Source organism: Lissotriton vulgaris, chromosome 12 (assembly GCF_964263255.1).
Source record: "Lissotriton vulgaris chromosome 12, aLisVul1.2, whole genome shotgun sequence".
Classification (NCBI taxonomy): domain Eukaryota; kingdom Metazoa; phylum Chordata; class Amphibia; order Caudata; family Salamandridae; genus Lissotriton; species Lissotriton vulgaris.
Window position 1 is genome coordinate 327777135 of NC_141700.1, and position 22569 is coordinate 327799703.

Here is a 22569-nt window from a genome sequence, read left to right on the forward strand (position 1 = left end):
CATCAAAGGGGTTGCCAGCTAACCTATCCACTCTTTCTCTTAAGGCGGTAGCCTCTGCTCTAGAGGCGGTAGCCTCTGCTCTAGAGGCTACCAACTCTTGTTGAACTAATACTAGCGCTTGCAACACTTCCTCTAGGGTAGCCATGTTTGTTCAACAATCGTATCAGGTGGAGCATATATCGTGGGCTCGTAATTCTGTCAGGGCCTGCTCCACAGGATCCGATCGATGAACAAAGGGGTCCACCTCCTGATGTTACCAACACCCTGAATGAGTACACAGGGGGTTCGAACCATCAGGCGAGGGATAAATAATGAAAAGAGACCGGGGACGGGAAAGGGTCAGCAGGGACAAGGGATTTGAAACGACAGAGCATAAGTTTTATAACACCAACCAAATGATAAGGCTACTCTCAATACTACTCTCTCAAACTTCTGAATACCTTGAGGGGCTGTACACATTCCTCCAACAAGTTTAAATGATATATCGGTTCAGCTTCCTGAAAGGAAACACAATGGTTATTATAACATATATCACACAGGTTTAAGATCTAGAAACAGAAAACCCTTTGTGAATACACACCGTATTATGTGGAGAATGAACCTTAATAAATGACCCCCCCGGGTGAAATGACTTGTTCCTCTAAATTAGTCTTTGAGTTAATTCACAAGTCTATCGTCCGGATTTATCCTAAAAGAGTTTGTGGTATAATCCCCCACATTGTCACTCGATCATGCACTGTTCTGTCCCTTAAAATCGCATAGAATATCTTTAAGCCAAAAAGATGCAATACGTTGGTGTACACTTCTGCATAACCAAAAGTCTTTAAACCATATAACGGCAACGTGTGGTTGCGACCACCACCACCTATTAGAATCTGATCAGACAAACAAAACGTCTAGCCGGCAGTAGGTAGTGGAATACCACTCTACTCCGGACATTGCAGGAAATGAAGGTATTTCTAACCGGCAGTAGGTAGTATGAGTCACCACTCTACTCCGGAATGCAGAACAAGAATATACAATTCTAATTAGGCTTTCCGCGGTAACTTGCAGCAGCCGCCGCCAAGCTCCGGGAACAGAAAACCCAGAGGAGCCGGGTTTGAAATTGACACGCACTAGGCGGTGCGTTACTTCGAAAAGGAAACAAAGCTTCATTCACTATAATGCCGGCAAGCGCCCGAGACCAGGGCACCCAGCGGATCCTTTGTAACAGTACCTTAACGCTGAGAGGAGCTTGATGAGCGCTCTCGCTTCCCAACGCGGCAGCAGCTCGATGGATGCCGTCTTCTCCCAGCAACACGGAAAACACAAAGCAAGGACACAAAATTACGAGCAACTCTTTTCCTGTGAACACCACCCTTATACTTCCCCCCTACAAGGATCATGGGAGATGTAGTTTTCTAATGATTGGGTAGGCGCGGTGATGCAGGAACCTGACAATAGGGTAGTGGTCACTCTCGGATCTATCCTTCACCTGAAAGTCAACCATAAACTGCCAGATAGATTATGAGACAACTACAAAGTCTAGGTTGCTTTTAATGGCAGATCTTGAAAAGGTAGGCTTTGTTAAAACATCTGAGGGAAGGCGGCCATTGCATGCCCTAAGGCCGTGGTCAGCCGTCAACTTCACTATTTGTACTGCCAAGGTAGAACATTTCACAAACTTAGTGTTATCCAGCCGGGGGATGTTATTTACAAGATCTTCATCCTCAAAGACATCAATAAGTCCTGGGACAGGTTCAAAATTGCAATTTAAATCACCACCTATTATAACTGCTTCTTTGCCAACCACCCTCCCCATGAATGAGTCTAGTTTAACTAGAAAAACCGATTCCTTGGTATGGGGTAATGGCCTGTTATAGACAATAATTAAATAACACACTCTCCCATCCACAGTTTTAATTTTAAGGGCCAAGATGTCTAGCGAGCTAGTATCCATGACTTCTATCTTAATCTTCAGGGTTACCTTAACCCAGATAATTAGGCCCCAGGGGGCCTACCCCTAGCTGAAGGAACTGCTCCAATGCCATATGATTTATAACCAACCCTATGTGGTGTACCAACTGCACATGATTCTTGCAGTAGGCAGAGGTCGCTGGAATCAATATACTCCGCCCGCTCGGGATCCCTTAGATTCTTAGTTACTCCCGCTATGTTCCACGAGATTAACGTCAATGGCAAGTTGTTACTGCTACTCGAAAGTCCTACATTTGAAATAACTACATCCGGTAGTGGTGGCACCGGAAGAGTCAACACGTCTTGGGACAATCTACGTGCTTCATACACCTTCCTTTCTAAGACATGTCCCCTCACTCCCTGTTCAGCTGGTTCTACCAGGCGTCTCTCATCTTGTGGGAACTTAGGGACAGCATCAGTACCTAAACAGTTGGCAGCCCCCCCGTAGTCATTTCTATGCTTTCATCTAGGTTACTTCCTTCTGGGTTACATGTAATCATAGTAGGCAGTGTGCAAGGTGTAGAGGATGTATCATTGAAGCTGGTTGTGCAGCCTATCTTTGGGGTGAGTCAGTCTACTTCTTCTAGACAACTAAACCTGTTGTAAGTTGGAGCCCCATTCCACCAACTGTGGTTGCCCTGCCTGCCATCTCGTGGCCCTCCCCGAACGTAGTGTCTAGCCATTGACCAGTTCCCTTCATAATTAGAACACGTCTGCGGGGGATAGAAAAAAGTCAGTGGTCTAGCTTCAATAGATGAATTTCCACCATAGGTATTCCATGAGCATTTGTGGTGTACAGTGTTTGGCTCTTCAAAAGAAACAACAATACAATCACCTGGGATGGATTTATATGAGGGGCCTATCCATGGCACCCTTTGCACCATTAGGAGTTTACTTCTTATATGGTTAGGTAACGGCCTGTTTTCATTCAGCCAATAAGTTACTTTATTCTTCAGTGAGAAAAAGGTTTCCTGGTAGTGATTGCCTATTTCCGATACCCCTGTTAACACTACTACATACGGCCTGGCATCTGGTGGAAGATCTATAAAACCCCCCCGATGTTTCACTGTTGTTTGGTTCCCTTGTTGATTAAATTGATGAGCCTTAGTTTCTCTGACCCTCAGGACAGTAGTATCTTTGTGAGCTGGTACAGGTTGTGCGGGCAATTGCTTAGATACATTCGCTTTCGGGTTGCTAACATTAGTTGCATGAACCTCGGATCGGGGTTTGGTTGTGTGTATTGCTAGCGGTTGTGCTGGAGGAATAACAGTAGGTGCTGGTGTAGTTTTAGCAGCATCAGTTGCACTATTTGATTTATTTCCTACTATGCTAAGGCTTGCTAAGGTTATAATCCTCTTTTATACCTCAATCAACTGGTTTTCTATACGTGATAGTCTAACTTCCAGAGGAGTTCGGAGTTTTTTTAACGTTTCCCATACAATTTTCAGAAATTCCTAATTTCTTCCCTCTGCCTCACAGACGATCGCCCCACCATTCTTGACTCCTATTAGGGAATCTTGCTCCCCATCTACTACATCCAGATTAACCTCATCAACATTCAAACAATTTTTCTCGACATTTGGGGACGTCTGATGGAATATACCACTCCCACCCCCTGCAATAGACTTCCCACCATTAAAATACTGGGCCTTTGCTACTTTAGCCTTTTTCCTAGTATAGGCAGATGTAACATTACGTTTCCCTTTTTGGTTTGCACCCTCTTTACTTTCACACAAATTACTCACACACGCCACATTTCCCTTGGGAATAATCTCTGTGGGTACCCCTGGTACTGAATCCACCACATCCAAAGGTAAAGTCTGGTTGGTGGGTGGATGGAGTAACCCTAGATTTGGGGCTGACACGAGGGGGGTATTTCGGAAGTGTGATGCACATTCGCCAATGTTATAATTGGTACAGGATCAGTCAAGCGCTCAGGAGTTTTTGCAGATGCTATACCACCTAAAGATGATTTCTTGGCCATTGCAGGATCCTGGGACAATCTTCTAGCAGCTTCTAAGTACATAGATACTCTCTGTTGCATTTTGTTGATCTCTATGTCTAGGGCAATGTTGGTCCTGGTTATAAAGTCGTCAAGGGTCCCGGTTAACTGTTTCCCCCCTTTGGCAGCCCTGCTTCTACTTTCTCGCATGGACATTATTCCTAAGTTCCCTCAAAAGACTTATAGGCACAAACAATAAAAATGATACAATACTGAAAACCAAGAGAATTGGCCCGGTCCGGTCTTACACGGGCTCTAACGGGCTACAACGGGCCCGCTCTTGGCTCGGTCTTCGCCCGGTCGCTCCCGCGCGCTCCCACGCAGTGGCCAACTGGGACTAATAAGTACGTGCTGGGGGCGGGGCAAGCAGGGAGAGTGGTACAGGTGGTGCAAGTCAGCTGAGCAGGGACTCCTGGGAATTGGAGTCCCTGTAGCGCCACTCGCAGCCCTGCCTTTAGCCCACACACACCCCAGCAGACCTCGATGAAGGGAGCAAGTTCGTGGATTCAAAGGTCCTCCCCGGCGAAGCGGGACCCTCGCTGCGGGTCCGGGAAGCATTAGCGTAGATCCTGGAAAGTGATTCACAAGCATCCTCGCGGCAAAGTTAGTGCTCAAAAGATTCCCACTAGAGACTGGAGCAGGATGGGTTTAAATGCTCCAGGTGCGCTGGGGGCGGGACAAGCAGGGAGAGCGGTCCAGGTGGTGCCGGTCAGCTGAGCAGGGACTCCTGGGCATTGGAGTCCCTGTAGCGCCACTCGCAGCCCTGCCTTTAGCCCACACACACCCCAGCAGACCTCGATGAAGGGAGCAGGTTCGTGGATTCAAAGGTCCTCCCCGGCGAAGCGGGACCCGCGCAGCGTGTCCGGCAAGCAGTAGCGTACATCCTGGAAAGTGATTCACAAGCGTCCTCGCGGCAAAGTCAGTGCTCAAAAGATTCCCACTAGAGACTGGAGCAGGATGGGTTTTAATGCTTCAGGTGCGCTAGGGGCGTGGCAAGCAGGGAGAGCGGTCCAGGTGGTGCTGGTCAGCTGAGCAGGGACTCCTGGGAATTGGAGTCCCTGTAGCGCCACTCGCAGCCCTGCCTTTAGCCCACACACACCCCAGCAGACCTCGATGAAGGGAGCAAGTTCGTGGATTCAAAGGTCCTCCCCGGCAAAGCGGGACCTGCGCAGCGGGTCCGGCACGCAGTAGCGTAGATCCTGGAAAGTGATTCACAAGCGTCCTCGCGGCAAAGTCAGTGCACAAAAGATTCCCACTAGAGACTGGAGCAGGATGGGTTTAAATGCTTCAGGTGTGCTGGGGGCGGGGCAAGCAGGGAGAGCGGTCCAGGTGGTGCCGGTCAGCGGAGCAGGGACTCCTGGGAATTGGAGTCCCTGTAGCGCCACTCGCAGCCCTGCCTTTAGCCCACACACACCCCAGCAGACCTCGATGAAGGGAGCAAGTTCGTGGATTCAAAGGTCCTCCCCGGAGAAGCGGGACTCGCGCAGCGTGTCCGGCAAGCAGTAGCGTAGATCCTGGGAAGTGATTCACAAGTGTCCTCGCGGCAAAGTCAGTGCTCAAAAGATTCCCAATATATAGCTTTCTCAGTGAAACTTAATATTCCTACCAGCAAAGTCAAGTCCACACCGCCGAATTCATTAGATCATCTTTCCTGTTTTTTATTGCGAAAACAATTGATTACCAATATTTGTCCTGAAGAAGGTGATGTTAATTTGGTGGTTTCACCGAAACACTGCGTCAACTGAAACAACTAAGCATATTATGTTCAATTGGAACATATTTTTTTTAATTTTTTTCAGAGTATGAGTATTTTAGAAATTCACTCACTCATTGCACTTAGGAATTAGTGATATTTTTGTATGTACAAAGAGAAATGAATGACAACTCTGTTCCTATTGTGTTTAACTTATGCTAAATGGTATAATAAATAATCATTTTGCTATAACTGAAAGTTTGTTTTTGATGATTGACTGTCAGAACTCCAAGCTATCTAACTGTAACGGCTTACCAGTTCTTGCACGGGAACAGAGATGCTGAGTCCCAAATCCCTCTCAGCAATGCTAGTAAGTCTTTTCTCAGAACCTCCTAATCATTACCTCGAGGGACGGGGGATTTGGATAAAATAATAAACAAAGAAGAGACTGGTCGGGAATCGTCTCCCTCAGTCAGCTTACTTGCAGATGTCGTCTGTTCTTTCAGAGGGACCTGTAATTAATACACCATTACAATCCAAAACTCCACTACTCTAGATTCTAAAACTGCTCTACTATTATGTATCACCTACCCTGACTATTCTCGACTTTATCTTCTCTTCTGTCTCGTTTTGTTGAAGTTTTATCTCCTTGTCTGTTAGTTGTTGCTAATAGAAAAATAAGACATTAGAATCTCTAGTCGGTTGCCTCAACTAATCTTTCTTGTATTGTAAATATGGAAGTGCACTTACTTCACTAACTAGATGAGTTTTTCTGTAAAATGGATTCTGTTATACTCTCTCTTCTTTTTTTAATGCTGTCTTATTATAAGCGTCTTAACTTCTTCACTCTGTTCTGTCTCTTACAGGTTTTTAGAAATTGCGACACCTTTTAACAGTCCCGGTGAGTATTTACATATTTACATTGAAAAAGACTAATAATCATACTGTAGACTTAAACTTGTTTGCACGCTAACTTGTTCTTTCTTTCACTCCTTTATTTCTAAGGTCTTCAGGAATTCGACGACTTTACTTAGTCTGGTAAGTGTTCTTAAAGTTCAATTAATCCTGATCAAAGTTACTTAGCTTCGTTTTCGCCTCAGCTCAAGAACGGAACTCCTCTCACGTCAGCTTGACCCTGCTCTGGTTAACCGCACACTCTTCAGCTCACGCTATCTCCAAAAGTCAAGTTTCTTCTTGAAAATGATTTATCAGCTCTCCGGATTCTTGAAGGAAACTTTAAAGTTATCCTTCGTGACTAAAACTAAGTCTTTGACAAGAGCGCTACTTCAGCACGAAATTCCCGGCTGGAAACTTCAGTGAAGTGCGCAGTTTCAGATGCGCTTGCGCTGCACCTTAACTTCCTTGCAGCTGCGGTGCGGAGACTAGACTGCCAACCTGCATTCTAACTTCGGTGGCCATCTTATGTCTCCATCGCTGGACCCACTCTGTCCACATGTAACCAACAGAGAAGAATTCCTGACCTATCTGAGGCAAGTCTATACCGCAAATGATTGAACTCGGTGTAGAGGTTCTGACAGTCCCCCCCAGCAAAGTAGCTTCTCTCTCCCTGGGTTTTGTGGGGAACCGTCGATGATAAGACTTAATTAACCTGGGAGCATGAACGTCCTCACTCAGTTCCCAAGATCACTTCTCAGGACCATAACCTTTCCAGTCTATCAAATAGTACAATTTTCCTCTGGATCTCTTGGAGTCCAGGATGTCTTTTACTTCAAATTCAGTGCCTGTGTCTAGTTGAATCAGTTTTGGAGGTGATTGAGTTCTCAGATCTGTAGAGGCTTTCTGTAACAAAGAAACGTGAAAGACTGGGTGAATCTTTAACTTAGGTAGTAGCTTCAATCGATAGGTAACCTGATTGATTTTTTCTTCCACTGGATATGGGACAATAAATCCGGGTTGAAATATCCGGTTTCCCTTTAATCTCAAGTTTTTTGTGCTCAACCAGACTCGATCTCTAGTAGTCAAGAAAGGCCCTTCTTGTCTTTTTCGATCAGCGTAGCCCTTATACTTTTCTTTGGCTATTCTTAGATTTTCTCCTGCCCTTTGCTGTATTTGGTGTAAATGTGAAACTATCTCTTGAACTGCGGGGATTGTTATTTTAGTTTGTCGGACAGTCGCGTTTGGGTGTCTGCCATAATTTAAGGAAAAGGGAGAGTACCCTGTCGAACTATTCTTCGCATTATTGTGGGCAAATTCTGCCGTCCACAGATAATCTGACCAATCTCCCTCCTCTTTCAAAAGAAATAGCCTCAGAAATTGTTCTAATTCTTGGTTCACCCTCTCTGCCTGCCCATCAGTCTCTGGGTGATAGCTAGTGGAGAATCTAACTTCCGTTCCCAACCCTTCCATAAAGGCCCTCCAGAAATGTGATACAAACTGGGAACCCCTGTCTGAGATCACTACTTTAGGTATTCCATGTATCTTGACTATTTGGGAACTGAAATGAGCAGCTAGCTGTTTGGCAGAAGGGACCCCCTTTAACGCAGTAAAATGGGCCATATTGGAAAAGGCATCCACAACTACTAGGATTGTATCAAACCCCTGGCTATTGGGTAAATCTGTGATGAGATCAAGTGTGAACGTATGCCATGGGTAAGGGGGCGTGGGTAAGGGCTGCAATAGACCTTTCGGAGCCTGCCGTTCCGACTTTCCCTGAGCGCAGATTTCACAGGACTTAACATACCTCTCAATATCTGAAGTCATCTTGGGCCACCAATAGTGTCTCTTAATTAGCTCCTCAGTCTTGGCTTCCCCTTTATGCTCAGCTAATCTGTCATCATGGCATTCGTGCATTACTTGTTGCTGTAATTCTGTAGTAGGAATATACAAGGCGTTTTGGTGATAAGGCAACTGTCGAATGATCTTCCTGTTCGAATCTTCATTTGCCCAATCCTGCATAGCTTCCAGACTCAAAACTTCTGCGATACTTTTTTCCAGGCTAATTGAGGTTGTGGCTCCAATAATCTTTGCACTTGGAATGATTGGTTGATTCTCTGTAAAAGTTTTTTGAGCTTCTGTGCCTATTCTGGATAACGCATCCGCCTTCCCATTTTGAGCTCCGGGGCGATATGCAATCACGAAATCATAGTCTGCAAAATACAAGGACCATATCAATTGTCTGGGGGTAAGAGTTCTGGCAGTTTTTAGGAACTTTAAATTACGATGATCCGTAAACACCGTCACTTGATGTTGGGCTCCTATCAAATAATGTCGCCACTCCTTAAAGGCGTCTTTTATAGCTAGTAGCTCTTTCTCAGTGATGGTGTAATTGATCTCTGCCTGACTCAGTTTTCTGGATCGGTAAGCGACCGGGTTCAATTGACCTGTGGTCTTGTGTCGTTGAGATAACACTCCACTCACAGCTTGGTCTGACGCATCCGTCTCAACGTAGAAGGGTTCAATAGGATCCGCATGCAACAGGACAGGTGCTGTGGTGATGTCCTTCTTCAAAGATTGAAAGGCTTCCTCCGATTCTTTTTACCATTCAAACTTGATTCCTTTTCTCAGCAATTTAGCAAGAGGGAGAATCTTCCTGGAGAATTCATTAATAAATCTCTGGTAAAAATTGCAAATCCAATGAAGCTTTGGACTTCTTTTATGCTCGCAGGAGATTCCCAATTCGTTACCGCTTCAACCTTTCGTTGATCCATCAATATTCCGGAAGGCGAAAGAACGAAACCTAAGAACTCCACTTTTGACACATTGAAAGCGCATTTTTCCAATTTTACAAACAATTTATTCTCTTGTAGCTTCCTCAAAACTCCTTTCACTTGCTCATGATGTTTTGTTACATCGGATGAGTATATTAAAATATCATCAATGTAGACAATTGCGCATTGATCAATAAATTCTTTCAGGATGTCATTGATGAAATGCTGAAAAGCAGCTGGAGCATTGCACAATCCATATGGCATCACCTGATATTCGAACAGCCCAAACCTAGTCCAAAATGCTGTCTTCCACTCGTCTCCTTCGCTCATTCGAATTAGATGGTATGCGCCCCTCAGGTCTAATTTTGTGTAGATTTGGGCTCCTTTCACTTGATCCAGGAGCACCGAGATTAATGGCAAGGGATACAGATTTTTCTTGGTAATCTTGTTGATTGCTCTATAATCGATGCACGGCCGTAAATCTCCCTCCTTCTGTGGCATGAAAAATAATGGAGATGAGACAGGGGATTGAGAGGGCCGAATAAATCCATTGGCCAAGTATTTATCCAAATACTCCTTCAAGTGATGATGCTCTTTTTCCGTCAGTGCATGCACTCGGCTGCAGGGCAAGTTTGAACCTGGTTCTAAATCGATCTTGCAGTCATAAACTAGATGTGGAGGTAGTTGTTCGACTTCTACTTCATTAAACACGTCCTCGAACTCCTTATACTCTTCTGGAATTTCCTGAATTTGTATTACGCACATGGAATGCCCAGCTGAACACAGGGACAAGGACGGACTGCTCTCTAGGGGTTTCTCCACCGTACTAAAACACTTCTCGTGGCAGTAACTCGAGTCCATCACGATGGTTCTGGAACTCCAGTCGATCGTCGGATTATGTTCGGTAAGCCACAGGAGACCTAGAATTAGTTGAAACTGTGGAGCATCAATCAAGTTGAACTGAATCCTTTCTTTATGCCCGTCGCTGGAAATCAGTTGAATTGGTTCAGTGTGACTCACGATTGGGCCCAACAAAAGGTTTGTTCCGTCCACCGCCCGAACAGGCTCGCTCTTAATCTTCTTGATTGCTTGGATCCCCACCCTGGCCGCAAACTTTAAGTCACAGAAGTTCCCTCTGGCTCCCGAATCTATCATGACTGATACCTCTGTCAGGGTCGTCTGCCTGAATCTCACTTCCATGGACTGGTTCAAATGTGGGGCCGCAGATTGTAGTGTGTTTGCTACTCTATGTTCGATTGGAGTTATTTCTTGGATCGCACCCTCCCGTTCAACACCTCCCACAGGTGGTGCCGTTAGTTTTTCTTTGGCTGGAAGGTGTTCTTGGGTTTCTTCGGCCAATTTCTAACAAAATGCCCCCCGGATCCACAGTACATACACAAATTACTATTTCTTCTTTTGTCTTTCTCTTCCTTAGATAGAGGCCCTCTTATCGTTTCAATCTGCATTGGTTCAGTTCCTTGTTGAGTCTCAGAACCCCGAGCGCCATCAGATCGGCCTCCGTCAAATCTTGGGGCTATTGCTCTAAAGTCTTTTTTCTTTTCTCCTCTTCTTTCTCCCTGGCGGAAGTCTATCTCCAAGACCAAGTCTATTAGTGCTGAAATCTCAGTAGGACAATTTGGGCCATCGTATCCTTTAGTTCATCTCTCAAATAGCGGTAAAACACCGCCGCCCTCTTGCTCTCTGGCCAGTTGGTTTGCACCACCAGCTTGTTGAACTGAGCCAGATACGCAATCAAATCTCGATTTGCTTGCGGCAAGTCGAGTAGTTCATTATCCTCCACTTGAGATATCCTCCGCCTGTCAAATATCCAAAGGAATTCTTGTTTAAATTCTTCAAAATTTCTTAATAGAGGATCATCCCGGGAGACTCGGGGCATAGACCATGAAGCTGCATCCCCACTTAGATATGAGAGTATGAAAGCCACCTTAGACTGCGCAACAGGGAATATCGAAGGGCGGCACATAAAGTGTAATGAACATTGGGAGAGAAATATTTGAGCCTTCTGCGGATCCCCGCTAAATCTTTCTGGAGTGGCTAATGGTATGACTGGGGACAGAGAATGAATTACTTGTGTGGTTGATCTATTGGTAGCTTCTAATACAGGGTTCATCGCTTCCCGCTCCAGACTACTAGATTGTCTTAGTCTTTGCACTAACTCTGCAGTTTCTTTCCTAGCACTGACTACCTCTTGTCTAAGGTTATGATTTTCCTCCCTGACTGCTCCCAATTCCTTTTGTATTGCGTCTAGAATTGTTCCTAAGGATTGTACATCAATTCCCTCCGCCATCTCTGTTCAGGTGCGAAGGCAACTTGGGCACTTCACTCTGTCAGAACTCCAAGCTATCTAACTGTAACGGCTTACCAGTTCTTGCACGGGAAAAGAGATGCTGAGTCCCAAATCCCTCTCAGCAATGCTAGTAGGTCTTTTCTCAGAACCGCATAATCATTACCTCGAGCTACGGGGGAATTGGATAAAATAATAAACAAAGAAGAGACTGGTCCGGAATTGGCTCCCTCAGTCAGCTTACTTGCAGACGTCGTCGGTTCTTTCAGAGGGACCTGTAATTAATACACCATTATAATCGAAATCTCCACTACTCTAGATTCTAAAACTGCTCTACTATTATGTATTACCTACCCTGACTATTCTGGACTTTAGCTTCTCTTCTGTCTCGTTTTGTTGAAGTTTTATCTCCTCGTCTGTTAGTTGTTACTAACAGAAAAATAAGACATTAGAATCTCTAGTCAGTTGCCTCAACTAATCTTTATTGTATTATAAATATGTAAGTGCACTTACTTCACTAACTAGATGAATTTTTCTGTAAAATGGATTTTGTTATGCTCTCTCTTCTTCTTTTAATGCTGTCTTATTATAAGCAAAAAACAATTTGATGGACAGAATGTAGATCAATGTCTTACATTCACCCCAGTACAAGGATCTGGGCCTAAATCCATTGTTTTTTGCACTCCACACCACCCTGGGTCAGATAATGGCTTTATGCAAATCAGCTCTGACCCTGTGCCCCATGGGAACAGTCCAGTCCGAACTACAACAGCCATATCTTTCCCAGACCGGAATCAAGCATCCGAGGACCGGACCGGTTTCGAGGTAACACCTCTCATCAGCCCGGCTAGCTTGACTCCAGTGGTGTGGAGGCTCTGGGACCCACGTCTGAGCTACCCCAGTACACTCAGGGAGAAAATTACAAAAAACAATTTGATGGACAGAATGTAGATCAATGTCTTACATTCACCCCAGTACAAGGATCTGGGCCTAAATCCATCGTTTTTTGCACTCCACACCACCCTGGGTCAGATAATGGCTTTATGCAAATCAGCTCTGACCCTTTGCCCCATGGGAACAGTCCAGTCCGAACTACAACAGCCATATCTTTCCCAGACCGGAATCAAGCATCCGAGGACCGGACCGGTTTCGAGGTAACACCTCTCATCAGCCCGGCTAGCTTGACTCCAGTGGTGTGGAGGCTCTGGGACCCACGTCTGAGCTACCCCAGTACACTCAGGGAGAAAATTACAAAAAACAATTTGAAGGACAGAATGTAGATCAATGTCTTACATTCACCCCAGTACAAGGATCTGGGCCTAAATCCATCGTTTTTTGCACTCCACACCACCCTGGGTCAGATAATGGCTTTATGCAAATCAGCTCTGACCCTGTGCCCCATGGGAACAGTCCAGTCCGAACTACAACAGCCATATCTTTCCCAGACCGGAATCAAGCATCCGAGGACCGGACCGGTTTCGAGGTAACACCTCTCATCAGCCCGGCTAGCTTAACTCCAGTGGTGTGGAGGCTCTGGGACCCACGTCTGAGCTACCCCAGTACACTCAGGGAGAAAATTACAAAAAACAATTTGATGGACAGAATGTAGATCAATGTCTTACATTCACCCCAGTACAAGCATCTGGGCCTAAATCCATCGTTTTTTGCACTCCACACCACCCTGGGTCAGATAATGGCTTTATGCAAATCAGCTCTGACCCTGTGCCCCATGGGAACAGTCCAGTCCGAACTACAACAGCCATATCTTTCCCAGACCGGAATCAAGCATCCGAGGACCGGACCGGTTTCGAGGTAACACCTCTCATCAGCCCGGCTAGCTTGACTCCAGTGGTGTGGAGGCTCTGGGACCCACGTCTGAGCTACCCCAGTACACTCAGGGAGAAAATTACAAAAAACAATTTGATGGACAGAATGTAGATCAATGTCTTACATTCACCCCAGTACAAGGATCTGGGCCTAAATCCATCGTTTTTTGCACTCCACACCACCCTGGGTCAGATAATGGCTTTATGCAAATCAGCTCTGACCCTGTGCCCCATGGGAACAGTCCAGTCCGAACTACAACAGCCATATGTTTCCCAGACCGGAATCAAGCATCCGAGGACCGGACCGGTTTTGAGGTAACACCTCTCATCAGCCCGGCTAGCTTGACTCCAGTGGTGTGGAGGCTCTGGGACCCACGTCTGAGCTACCCCAGTACACTCAGGGAGAAAATTACAAAAAACAATTTGATGGACAGAATGTAGATCAATGTCTTACATTCACCCCAGTACATGCATCTGGGCCTAAATCCATCGTTTTTTGCACTCCACACCACCCTGGGTCAGATAATGGCTTTATGCAAATCAGCTCTGACCCTGTGCCCCATGGGAACAGTCCAGTCCGAACTACAACAGCCATATCTTTCCCAGACCGGAATCAAGCATCCGAGGACCGGACCGGTTTCGAGGTAACACCTCTCATCAGCCCGGCTAGCTTGACTCCAGTGGTGTGGAGGCTCTGGGACCCACGTCTGAGCTACCCCAGTACACTCAGGGAGAAAATTACAAAAAACAATTTGATGGACAGAATGTAGATCAATGTCTTACATTCACCCCAGTACAAGGATCTGGGCCTAAATCCATCGTTTTTTGCACTCCACACCACCCTGGGCCAGATAATGGCTTTATGCAAATCAGCTCTGACCCTGTGCCCCATGGGAACAGTCCAGTCCGAACTACAACAGCCATATCTTTCCCAGACCGGAATCAAGCATCCGAGGACCAGACCGGTTTCGAGGTAACACCTCTCATCAGCCCGGCTAGCTTGACTCCAGTGGTGTGGAGGCTCTGGGACCCACGTCTGAGCTACCCCAGTACACTCAGGGAGAAAATTACAAAAAACAATTTGATGGACAGAATGTAGATCAATGTCTTACATTCACCCCAGTACAAGGATCTGGGCCTAAATCCATCGTTTTTTGCACTCCACGCCACCCTGGGTCAGATAATGGCTTCATGCAAATCAGCTCTGACCCTGTGCCCCATGGGAACAGTCCAGTCCGAACTACAACAGCCATATCTTTCCCAGACCGGAATCAAGCATCCGAGGACCGGACCGGTTTCGAGGTAACACCTCTCATTGCTGTTTGCAATTGCCGCCATAAGTGTGCTGGGGATGCTCAGACGTGGGTCCCAGGCACTCCACACCACTGGAGTCAAGCTAGCCGGGCTGATGAGAGGTGTTACCTCGAAACCGGTCCGGTCCTCGGATGCTTGATTCCGTTCTGGGAAGGACATGGCTTTTGTAGTTTGGACTGGACTGTTCCCATAGGGGACAGGGTCAGAGCTAATTTGCATATCGCCATTGTCTAACCCAGGGTGGTGTGGAGTGCAAAAAAACGATGGATTTGGGCCCAGATCTTTTGACTGGGTTGAATGTGTGACATTGATCCACATTCGGTCCATCACCTGTTTTGTCTGCAATTGGTCTTATTATAAGCGTCTTAACTTCTTCACTCTGTTCTGTCTCTTACAGGTTTTTAGAAATCGCGACACCTTTTAACAGTCCAGGTGAGTATTTACATATTTACATTGAAAAAGACTAATAAGCATACTGTAGACTTAAACTTGTTTGCACGCTAACTTCTCCTTTCTTTCACTCATTTATTTCTAAAGTCTTCAGGAATTCGACAACTTTACTTAGTCTGGTAAGTGTTCTTAAAGTTCAATTAATCCTTATCAAACAGTTACTTAGCTTCGTTTTCACCTCAGCTCAAGAACGGAACTCCTCTCACGTCAGCGTGACCCTGCTCTGGTTAACCGCACACTCTTCAGCTCACACTATCTCCAAAAGTCAAGTTCCTTCTTGAAAAGGATTTATCAGCTCTCCGGATTCTTGAAGGAAACTTTAAAGTTATCCTTCGTGACTAAAACTAAGTCTATGACAAGAGCGCTACTTCAGCACAAAATTCCCAGCTGGAAACTTCAGTGAAGTGCGCAGTTTCAGATGTGCTCGCGCTGCACCTTAATTTCCTTGCAGCTGCGGTGCGGAGACTAAACCGCCAACCTGCATTCCAACTTCGGCGGCCATCTTTTGTCTCCATCGCTGGACCCACTCTGTCCACATGTAACCAACGGAGAATTCCTGACCCATCTGAGGCAAGTCTATACCGCTAATGATTGAACTCGGTGTAGAGGTTCTGACATTGACTTATATGAATTGGTTCATTTATTCATTATGGTTCATAGAGTTTACCAATTCTATTATAAAATTGTTTTTACTAACATTGTTGTACTAAAAAAATGTTCATCATTATTTTGGCCATATGGTCGTGCAATTTCTATGTTTTGTCTGTTTTTTCAGCTCCACTTCTTCCAATCCCTCTGATGGTGTAAAAAAAGTAATTTTGGAAAAGGGATTTTTAATGTTATTAGTAGAAGTACATCCTGTCCCTTCTCTCTAATTTGGGGGTGACTTCTTTGTGTGTTTGGAGGCTGGAGAGTTACTCCACCCATGCATACCCCAGGCACCAGGATACCTACATCGGGGAAGCCGGGTGCATAGGTGCAAAGTGATGTCGCAAACTGCTGTAGACCACAATGGATGGCTTCAGAAATGATGCCGCTGGAGAAGAAGGTGTAAGAGTCAGGTGAAATCCAAGGATGGGTTCTTGAAGAGAAGCACCTCCAAGCAGAGGGGACAGAGTCTATGCCACTCAGGAGTGACCAGGAGGCACAGAAGACCAATAACTCCTACCTATCCATTCATGAAATCCTTTAACCCTCCTACTCCATGTTGTGCTATCTGTTGTAGTGTTAATTTTGACAATCAACAGATCTCACACTTGGTGGGATGAATGTGGTTAAAGCTACACCAATTGTTTACGCCACAGATGAGTTTCTTGGCCTTTGATGAGTAGGATGGTAGGTTGATTCAATGAAGAAGGAACAGATCCAGTTGGCAGGTGGTTGTTGTATGCCTGTCTCACATAGACTTCTGATTAGGGTGGGGTAGGAGACTGTGCCAAAGGACTGTGTCAAGTAGTATGAGGTCTGCTGTGTTTCCAAGGTTTAGGTTCATCCTAACATCATTGGTTGCTTCAATGAGGGCAGTTTCAGTGATGAAGCTTGTCTGGAAACCTGATTGAGACTTGTCCAGGAGCTGGTGTGCATTGAGGTGGTAGGAGAGCTAGGTATTTTTACATTTTTCCATTACTTTTGCCGGGTAGGGAAGCAGGGAGATTGGGCAGTAATTTGCTAGTTGTGTCGGGTCTTCCAAGGGTTTCGTAAGCAGTACGTTGACCATTGCATGTTTCTAGGCATCCAGGAACATCTCAGAAGTGATGGAAGAGTTCATGATGTGGACAAAGACTACGCTGATGGAACCAGCCCCTATTATATATATGTGGTGGGGACAGGTGGCAACAGTTGTCCCTGAGGGCATTGTTCTCATAAGGCTGCCCATTTCTTTTCTCATTAGTGTTTTCCAGGGCATCAGAGTATTGCTGTGGCTGTTTGACAAGAGGCTTGGGCAATGGTGTAGGGGTCTGGTTGAGGGTCAAAGTTTTTGTATAGACTTTGAAATAGTCCCTGAAGAAGTCCGAGAGGTTGTCACATAATTTCTGAGAGGGGGTGATTCAGTTGGTGGTGGCAGTTGGAGAGTAGAAATCTTTGATGTTTGCGAAGATTTCTTCTACACTGTTGGAGCTGTTGTCTTTTGTGCTCTGCTAGGGCCTTCTTCTTTGGTTCTTTGATTTGTTGGTGGTAGTGTCTTACGTTAGTCATGTAAGTCTTGTTTGTGGTCTTCCAAGTTGTTTGTTTTCCATTTCCTTTCCAGTTGCTTGTGATGTTGTTTTGTTTGGGGAGTTCCTCCATTGTACCGCACGGCTTTCTTCTGTGTTCTTCTTCATGCGTTGTGTTTCTGGGGGGCCAGACATATAGCATTTTGTAATCCATTTGTCCTGGTTTTGATGTTGTTGTTTAGATTGTTGGTGGCATTTGGGTAATTTAGTCGTAAGGTGTCTATGCAGTTAGAGTCCTGGATGTTGTTCTGACTATGTTTGGCCATGTTCAAGGTGGTTGGTTCTTGTTAGGTGGAAATGCTGATGAGAAATTGGGTAGTGGTGTGCTTGGTCCAGGTGAGCAGTGAGGTTCCTGCGATTTCGATGTTGTTGAAAGTGGGGTTGAGGTTTTGTCCGGCAGACAGCAATTGGGGATGGGGTGGCATGATGTAAAAGTCCCAGGTTTCCAGGCTTTCAAGGAGACTGGTGGTGTCGCTCTTGTCTTCAAGGTGGAAGTTGAAATCTCCTAGTAGAATGCAGTTGATGGAGTCGATAGTGAAACGGGGGATAATGTCGGCTAAGTTATTGGCACAAATGGCTCTAGATCCCGGCGGGCAATATATGAGGGTTGTGCTTGGAGTGTATGAGAAACAAGGAAAAATGATTGAAAACAGGGAAAAGTGTGAAAACCAAGCAAACGAGGCTCAGAAGAGAGAGGAACAAACAAAGCGGCATGGAAAAAGCTAAAGTGTACAAAATAAAGAGCGGGAAAGAGCAAAAATGCCAAAGAAGAAGGAGCATAAAACAGGATGAGAGAAGAGCGCAAAGCCACAGAATGATGAGAGAGAATATAAGAAGAGAGCAGAAGGCAACGAGAAAGGAAAAGACAACAGAAAAGGCAAAGACAACAGAGTTAAAAGGCAACAGAGAGCAAAAGGCAACTGTAATGTGAGAGAGAGTGTGAAACAAAAGAGCATAGAGCAACATGAAAGTCAAAAGAAGCAAGAAAGTGATCAGGCAGAAGTCCAGGAGAGGTGAGGCAGAGAACAGAGGCACAGATATTAGAAAGAGCATGTCCAGGAAAAGATGCTGAAGCTTCAAGCCACTGGAGCTGGATCGGAGTGGGCCTTGGTCCGGTTGAACGACTGGTCCAGGTAAGTCAGGTCACAACAGTAGGTTAAACAAGGAAAACAGGAACTGGCTTTTCCGTCTCCTTATATGTTTTTCAGAAACAACTGGTAAAGGTGTGATGAGTCCACCTGTATGAGGTTAAGCTGTATAACAGTTTGTCAGGTTGAAGTTGGATTAAAGTGTTGCAATGTATTGCCGTTAGCTATTGGAGATGGTGCAGTTGGTTCCCTGGGTCAGGTAAGCTGGCTGGAAGACAGCACTTGTGGTGTTCAAGCGCTTAACACTATGAGCCTCCCACTGATCCCATAAACATAGGTCACCCAGGTCTTACGGACGCCAGCTCACTAATTAGTAGTTGTTTGACCTGGTACCATTGGCATGAGTCTCCCTTCCAATCTTCGCTGTTGTCTGTTTTTGATATGTTTTACTGGTTTTAGATGCTTTGGGCACTGTGGCACTGTTATTCAGTGCCACAGTAAAAGTGCTCCCTATTGTAAATTGTTGTAATGGATTAGTGACTCCATGATTGGCTTATTTGATTTACTTGTCAGACTCTAGTACAGGGAACCATGTGTGCCCAGGGCCTGTAGATCAAATGCTGCTAATGGGCTTGCTGCAATGATTGTGCCACCCACAGATGCAGCTTGTAAAGTGTGTTTCAGGCCTGCCAATGCAGAGCCTGTGTGCAGTCTAGTACTGCCATGTCGACTTGGTAAGTGCACCCCTTTACCGGTACCTAAACCTTCTCTTTTCTGCATGTTAGCCACCCCTAAGGTAGGCCCTATGGCAGGGTGCATTGTATGTGAAAGGTAGGACATGCCCTGGTGTATGTAGCATGTCCTGATAAAGAATTAAAGCCAATTTTGTTTTTCACCATTGCAAGACTATCTGTCCCCATAGGCCAGAATGGGCAGTTTGATTATAACATCTTATAATCCTAACTGACCCAGGGAACATGGTAGAAAGCCAAATTCAGTATGCCTGAACTCAGAATGATGAAATACATCTTTTAGTAAAGTTGGTTTTAACATTCTCTGTTTGAAAATACCACTTTTAGTAGAAAGTCGGTATTTTCTTGCCTAACCATCCAAGCCTGCCTCTGCAAGATTGTGTATTCCATGTCTGGTTGGTGAGTGACAGGGGCTGAGGGGGCTCTAGGAGGCAGGGGGAGTTAGCAGAAGGCTAAATAGACCTATCTGCATTGGGAGTGGTGGCCGGAGTAGCACCTGGGCCTGAATAAGGCTGTGCCTGCCTTCCACAATGCTGGATCCACCTCCTGTGGTGGAGCCTCTGATGACCCTGGCCCACACTGATAAAGGAAGAAGTTGTTCACTGGCAGAATGCACCCAGAACTGGTTTGGACTAGGTACAGACACTCTTTGTCTTTAGAGGATTTGTGTGTATAAAAAGGGGGATCCAGAACTTTTCACTTTTGGACATCAAAATGTCCTTTTAGCCAAGGAGAAGAAACCAGAGAATCTGCAGGAGTTTTTGACTTCCCCTATGCCAGTGTGTTGCTTTATGTGGTTGGCCTGCAGTGGTTTCTTTATTGCCAAGGAAAGGAGAAAGGCCCAGATTCATTAAGCTAAAAGCCGCTCGCAAAGGGGCAGATTCTCAGAATCTGCCCCTTTTCGGCCGCTATTTTTGTATTTGGGATGCATCATCCCAAATGCAAAAATCGCAAATTAAGAATTCGGTAAATTGCTATTGCTTGCATTTAAGGAATCTCAAATTGAGATTCCTTAAATGCAATGCATTAAAGTTTAAAAAATAGTGATTTCGCTAATAGGGCTCGCAAATTACCATGAAGTTCAACTGCATGGACTAAAGTGCATTTTTCAAAGTTTCACGTTGCACACACACATGCCCTAAGGGCATGTGTGTGCGCAACATATGTGCACAGATCAATTTCAGGGGTGCAACAGGGTGTCCTTTGGACACCCCTGCACCCTTGAAATCGCATTCTCATTTTGCGATTCGCTAATTGCGATTCGCAAATTGAAAATGTCTTCCCATTCATTCCTATGGGCCTCTAGGCCCATAGGAATGAATGTGGAGGTATTCCTTAATTGCGACTCACAATTTGCGACTTGCAATTAAGGAATTTTAAGAAATCGCTATTTTTAAAGTGATTTTTTCTTGCATAGCATTTTGCTATTCCTTATTAGCGATTCCTTATTTTTTGCTAATAAGGAATCGCAAAATGGATGCTTGATGCATCTGGGGGAAAGACGTTTATTTGCAACTTTCATCATCTTGAAGAAGAATCTCCAGCAGCTTGAACTGTGGTTGCCTCCTGCTGAAGTCTCAGGGATACAAGACTTCACCACCAGCTCCCCCCTGAATTTCCTTGCTGGAAATTCTGTCTGCAGAAGCCTGCTTGTTATTGGTAGCTAGAAGCGCGACTCAATGCAAAGAAGCGTGTTGCATCCTCAGCTGTCGCGCCGTATCATCAGAGAAGCGTGTCACCACCTCAAGGGTCGCCGTCGCATCACCGGAGATGCGGGTCTCTGTCGCAGCTGTGTGTCATTGCATCACCGGAGAAGCGTGTCGCAACCGCAAGGGTCGCTGTAGTATCACCAGAGAAGCGAGTTGCATGGCCTGTCATGGCTCCAAAGTTACACAGTCACTGCACGGCCGTCGGGCGTGCACGCATCATCTTCACGTCATCGCATCGCATCAAGAGCACCATCTTCTCGCATCGCACTGGATCGTCGCATCGCATCAAGGTGCCATCTTGTCACCTTGCAACTGGGATGCACCTCAAGATCACGTCCTCTCCAGTAAGGAACAGACGCATCGCCTACTTTGCGCTAGTACTGAGGAACAGACGCATCGCCTCCCCCGAAGCAAGGAACCAACGCATCGTTCTCCCAGCAAACCTTTTGTTTATCTTGCATGACGCATCCAAAGGTACGTGTTGCTTTTACCATCTAAAGTGAACTGAGTTATTTCTACCATCTTAAAGTCATTTTCTTAATACTGTATTGTGGATTTTTGTCGTTTGGGTCTTGTGTTAAGTCTATATAAAGAATACTTATTTTTACAAAATTAGTGTTGTGTCCATCTCTAGTGTTTTCACTGTATTACTGTATGTGTTCACAAATGCTTTACTCACTGTCTCTGAGATAAGCCTTCCTGTTCGTGCCAAGCTACCACAGGGTTAAGCAGGGGTTCTTTTAGGAATGTAGCCCCCTTACTCTGACTAGAAGCAAGGGTCCCTATTTGGGCAATGTTGCAAGCCATTGCCAATTAGAGAACCCCAGTTCTAACAGTAGTACTCTCCACAGGAGGGCAATGTCTAGGAAAATACATCAATTACTCACTTTAAAATCCATCCTAAGAATAGTTCCCTGTCCTACATGCTATTATGTTACTCTGAAAGCTAAGGGCAAAATCTATCTCTCTCTCTCTATACTGCACCTCACTGAAAAAAGAGGATGTACTAGTGACAGAAGAGACATGCAGAAACATCAACACCCTTCAAATCAAAGTATTCTCCTAGGAAACCGTACATCAGCCTAAGCATATCTGGCTCACCATGCAATAGAATCTGAGCGGTATGACTCATTTGATGGGCCTCCAACCCCTCCCCCACTCTCCTCAAGTCGTACACCCTCCCTGTCAGGCTAACAAGCCTCACTACTCTATGACCACTTGTAACTTTTCGAAAGTTTCACATAATTATGTGAATGCAAATTAGGTGAGTTTTACAACCTCTATTTATGATGTGCCTTTCCTGCATGGTTTCCAGTTCCAGACTGGTTTTGTTTACAAGTTTGTTTCGTTGACGTATCTATCTCTGACTTTCTTGTGTTGGTTGATGGATATATCTGCAACATATGAGTGCAATGTGTCAATGTTCTATGTTCACAAATGTTTGATGGACATATTACAACAGGTTTGACAATTGGCAAATTACAAAATTAACAGATATAGTGCATTACGTTCATTTTTGCAGATGGGTAGTCTGCCACTAAGTGATGAATATTCCATCCGCCTTCTTACAAGTGCCAGATATTATAATGCACT